Source organism: Vombatus ursinus, unplaced genomic scaffold (assembly GCF_900497805.2).
Source record: "Vombatus ursinus unplaced genomic scaffold, bare-nosed wombat genome assembly UNPS02014669.1, whole genome shotgun sequence".
In the NCBI taxonomy this organism is placed as follows: Eukaryota; Metazoa; Chordata; class Mammalia; order Diprotodontia; family Vombatidae; genus Vombatus; species Vombatus ursinus.
Window position 1 is genome coordinate 161,071 of NW_020954447.1, and position 6,000 is coordinate 167,070.

Here is a 6,000-nt window from a genome sequence, read left to right on the forward strand (position 1 = left end):
AGGGAAATATATATATATAGGTAGACAGATAGATAGATAGATAGATAGATAGATAGATAGATAGATAGATAGATAGATAGATAGATAGGGGGCACAGGGTGAGTTGAAGATGAAGGGATGATATCTGGAGAATAAAATTAAGTGGTGAGAGAGGATTATACAGAGAGAAGGAAAAAGGGAGAGGTAGAATGGGGTAAATTATCTCACATAAAATAGACAAGAAAAGGCTTCTACAGTGGAGGGGAAACAATGGAAGGTGAGAGGGAATGAGTGGATCTCATTCTCATCGGATTTGACTTAAGGACAGAATACCATATACACTCCATTAGGTATGGAAATCTATCTTACCCTACAGGAAAATAGTGGGGGGGGAAATGGGACAAGAGAGCAGGAGGATGACAGAGGGGAGAGTAGATTGGGGGAAGGGGTAATCAGAAGCAAACATTTCTAAGGAGGGACAGGGTCAAAAGAGAGAATAGAATAAATGGAGGGTGGGATAGGATGAAGGGAAATATACTTAGTTTTTCACAACATGACTACTATGGAAGTGTTTTGCATGACTACACATGTATAACCCGCATTGAGTTGCTTGCCTTCTCAATGAGGGTAGGTGGGGAGGGAGGAAGGGAGAAAATTTGGAACCTAAAATTTTGAAAACAAAAGTTAAAAAAAGTTTTCACATGTAACTGGGAAATAAGATATACAGGAAATGGGGCATCGAAGTCTATCCTGCCCTACAGGAAAATTGATGGGGTAGGGGATAAGAGAAGGGAGGGAGAGATAGGAGAAGGGGTACTCAGAATGCATGCCATCTGGGGTGGAGGTACGAGATGGGGAGAAAATTTGGAACTCAAAATCTTGTGGAAGTGAATATTGAATGCTAAAAATAAATAAATTAATTTAAACAAAGTAAAAAAACAAAAACAGCCCTTACCAGGAAATAAAAAGTCAAGAGTTTGACAAGAGCCAAACTACCCAAAAGATGTGGGGAAAGAAATGATAAGAAGTCTATATATGAAGAAAAATGTAATGATAATACTAAGAACCAAAGTCAGGTAAGACCCTTGCAGTGTTTTCATGGATTATTATCTTCTTTTTGTGGCTACAAAATGTTATATCCTGAGATGGTTACCAGAAGGAATTCAGGGCAATGTTTTTGCTTAATTACTCCATATAGTAACCTTTATAGTGCATTATTATCATCATCATCATGATGTATTTTTAAGAGGCAGATTTTTCAAGCAGTAATAAAAACTGTGACAAAAGAAACACAAACCATTTTTGCAGGGTGGAAGGGGGATGAATGAATAATCCTACGTATAGCACAACTATTATTTGTTTCAGTACCTTTACTTTTATGTTGATTTGTGAATTTTAATGTTTTTCTTTTTCTTTTTTTTTTGTATCTTTCATAAAATTTCTGTGGCCTTTAATCAATGGCTGTTATAACTAAAGCGCTCCTTAGTGAGAATGGAATGTCTTTTTCTTTCTTTCTTTTTTGTCTAGTGCCAAAAAGTGCCACTGGAAACTCAAAATTGAGTTGGGATCCACTTAAAACTGAAGGGCTTTAAAATTATCAGCCTCTCTAGATCAGCACAGTAATATATAAAAATTTGTCCTGAGCTAATCTCTGTCTTTAGAATTGGCTGAAAAGTAACTACCAATTTTCTTTGGAAAGTTAGTTTGCATGCATGATTCCTTTGGTAATGCCAGTGAAAGCAGGCTGACTGGTTGTGTGAGTAGGGGGAAGGGGAGGTTGCCCCCCTCCCCTTTATAACATTAATGACATTTCTCTGGACCACTTACTCCTGTTCCTCTTGTAACAAAATGTGTCAAGCAAAATAAACACACTGATCCTATCTGACAGCATATGGGTCATTCCACATCCTTAGTCAATAGACTTCTCTACCAAGAGGATCTGAATTCATTCGGGTCTTCTCACTATTTATCCAGTGGCATTGCCATTATATCAGAGTAATGCACATTTAAGTTCTCACATACATCTTTAACATCATTAATGTGGATACTCCTTCCAGTCATCACATAATATCCATTTCTGCTCATCCTGTATAACATTTTCCAGAATTCTCCCAGAAGTTCAACAGAAGAGTTCCATTTAGCATTCTAGAGATCTTTCTTGTTTTCTCCTGACATTAAGAGATTGCTTGAAGTATTTTTGGGTATTCATCTATTGTACTTCATTCTCATGACATTGTCAGCTTATCTTTTATTAAAATCATACATTTTCATTAAAAAAAAAAAAGCACTGGCCAAATGGAAAAGGAGGTCCAAAAGTTCACTGAAGAAAATAATTTCTTAAAAACTAGAATGGAGCAAATAGAAAGTAATGACTGTATGAGAAATCAAGAAATTATGAAACAAGACCAAAAGAATGGAAAAAATAGAAGACAATGTGAAATATCTCATTGGAAAAACAACTGACCAGTTGAGAGATAATTTAAAAATTATTGGACTACTTGAAAACCATGATCAAAAAAAGAGCGTAGACATCATCTTTCAAGAAATTATCAAGGAAAATTGCCCTGATATTCTAGAACCAGAAGGTAAAGTAGAAATTGAAAGAATCCACTGATTACCTCCTGAAAGCAATCTCAAAAGGAATATTGTGACCAAATTCCAGAATTCCCAGGTCAAGGAGAAAATATTGCAAGCAGCCAGAAAGAAACAATTCAAGTACTGTGGAATCACAATCAGGATAACGCAAGATTTAGCAGCTTCTACATTAAGGGATTTGAAAGCTTGGAATATGATGTTATGGAGGTCAAAGAAGCTAGGAATACAACCAAAAATCACCTAGCAAGCAAAACTGTGTATAATCCTTCAGGGGAAAAATGGACATTCAATGAAATAGAGGTCTTTCAAGTGTGAGGGATTGTCTGATGTTGGCTACTGCCACGTGGGGGGTTGTGGCAAGATGGGGCAGGGACAAGATATTAGGAAGTAACTGGAGCTTACGCTCCCGAGGCAGGGGACTGTGCCATGTGGAGTTGTGGTGAACTGGGGTAGGAACAGGATACGGGGAAGTAGCCGGAGCATGTGCTCCTGAGGCAGGGGGCTGTGCCACGTGGGAGTGGGACGGCAGAGAACGAGGTCCCTTCGTCTAGTCCTCTCCCTAGGTGCAGCGCTCACCCCAGACGTCTCCTTCCGGTATCCGGGCCTAGCTTCCTTTGTCATGTCCTCTCCCTTGGTGCAGTGCTAACCCCAGACATCCCCTTCCGGTATCTGATCCTACAATCAATGACTAGTAGGTGGGCTGAGGAGGAGGGGCTAGGAAGGTATATAAGGGGCGGTAGGGGTCGGAGCTCACTCTCTCTTGCTCTTGCTCCTGTTCGTGTGTTCGTGCTTTCCTGCTTGGCCTTGCTGTGATGGTCTCTGAATAAAGTTCGAGTGCTTGCACCTCCCGATCGGCTCGTCTCTATGTTTATCCGGGTGGGCTCCGAAGACTGGTAAGTATGACCCTGGCAGCCTGCTCCTGTTAGAAGGAGAGTGCACGGCCCAACCGGCACATTCAAGCATTCTTGATGAAAGTGAGAGAGGATTGTACTGGGAGAAGGAGAAGGGGAGAGGTAGAATGGGGTAAATTATCTCACATAAAAGAGGCAAGAAAAAGCTTTTATAGTGGAGGGGAAGAGGGGGGAGGTAAGAGGGAATGAGTGAATTTTACTTTCATCAGATTAGGCTTAAGGAGGGAATAACATACACAAAGGGTATTTTATTCCTCACTATGTGGAATTACTCAATTCAGTGTACAAATTGATCTAACCCTACAGGAAAATAGGGGGGGAAGGGTATAAAGGGGGATGATAGAAGGGAGGGCAGATTGGGGCAGGGAGTAATCAGAAGCAAACACTTTTGAGGAGGGACAGGGTCAAAGGAGAGAATAGAATAAATGGAGGTGAGATAGGACATAAGGAAATATATCTAGTCTTTCACAACATGACTATTATGGAAGTGTTTTGTACTCTGCACATGTATAACTTATATTGAATTGCTTGCCTTCTTACTGAGGGTGAGTGGGGAAGAAGGAAGAGAGAGAATTTGGAACTCAAAGTTTTAAAAATGAATGTTAAAATTTGTTTTTAGATGTAACTGGGAAATAAGATATAAAGGCAATGGGGTGTAGAAATCTAACCTGCCATACAGGAAAATAGAAGGGGAACGGGATAAGAGAATGGGGTGAGATGGAAGGGCAGATTGGGGGAAGGGGTATTTAGAATGCATGCCATCATGGGGTGGGGGGAAGGGAGAGATGGGGAGGAAAATTTGGAACTCAAATCTTGTGGAAGGGAATGTTGGAAACTAAAATTAAATAAATAAATTTTTAAAAAGAGATTTATTAAAAGGCTATGTGGGGGTTAGGTTGGACTAAATTCAGGTGACCTCCAACTCTGATTCTATGATGAATTCTTTGAATAAGATAGTAACTGAGTCCTAGGAACAGCTGGGAAATCTCTGGAAATGAGGAAACAAAGTCATTTAGAAACTAATGTAGAAAAATGAATTGAAAATATAAACAGTGTAATTGATGCCAGTACAGTGATTTTGCTGGAGGGCATGCTAGCAGGAGGAATGAAGAAAACAGAACAATAGCATGGTGAAATGGCTAAAAATTCAGAGGCAAAGTGACAGATTATGAGGACAGATTAAAGTGCAAGTCATCTAAGAATTAGTGTGAGTCCTTTAAGTTTACTTAAAAGTAACCTGTTATGGGCAGCTAGGTGGCAAAGTGGATAGAGCACCAGTCCTGGAGTCAGGAGGACCTGAGCTCAATTCCAGCCTCAGACACTTGACACTTACTAGTTGTCAAGTTGTTGTCTGTTTCAGTCAAGTTGTCAACTAGCTGTTACTAAGCAAGTCAAACAGTTAACCTCAACCCCCCTCCCCCCCCCTCGTGCCAAGTAAGCTGTTTACAAGTCTGAATTGTTTCTATGGGATAATGTCCTCTCAATTCTTTCCACTGGGAAAGACTGGAGAACTTTCCAGGTAAAGCAAAATGCCACCAGGTAGCATTTGACCCACATATTCAGAGGAGTGAGTGAAACCCTCACTAGTGGCTCATGCTAGAGAGCTGGGTTAGAGGTGCCCAGGCAGTGCAGCCATCCTTCCTATCTTATTGATTCTTTCTGTCCTTGGTTGAAGGGCTTAGGAAGATATTATGTGTTTCTCTTTCTCAAGATGGAGGTCTTCAGTGCTCTTGATCTCTATGTATCTTTTTCTCAGAAAGCTCTGTCAATATATCCTAGTCAGCCATATAAAGCCTCCCAGTCTGTCTCTTTACATTCTGAGATTCTTGTACCTCACAAGGCCATGGTGCACCAGTCCTTGTAACCCCTTTCTTAATTAGTGATAGATTTTGTCTTTCAAAAATTAAATTATATTTCAATTATCTTAATTAAAATTTTAAAATAAAGCTGATTTCAACTATCAAGAATTTGTTTTCTCTTCCTCCCACCTCCCCTCACTCCTCCCCCTCCCTGAATAAAAAGAAAAACAACCATTGTAATAAACAGACATAAGTCAAGCAAAAAAATTTCCCACATTGGAGGTATCTAAAAATGTGTCTCATTCTGCAGATTCAGTCCATCACCTGATGTGTGTAGCATTCTCCATCACTGGTCCTCTGGAATCAGGGTTGGTCATTGTGTTCATCACAGTTTGTAGGGTTTTCAAAATTATTTATTTTTACAATGTTGTTCTTGTACAAATTGTTCTCCTAGTTCTGCTTATTTCACTCTGCACTGATTCATACTAGGCTTCCCTGGTTTCTCTGAAACCATCTTTCATCATCATTCACACCAAAATACATTTACCCAGTCTGAAACAGGTACATACTGCTTTATTTTCATTCTTTGATATTACGAAAAAGTGTATAATTAAAATGTGTGTATATGTATGTATGTGTGTATGTCTATATACATATATATATATATATATATGTGGGGGAGAGAGAGAGAGAGAGAGAGAGAGAGAGAGAGAGAG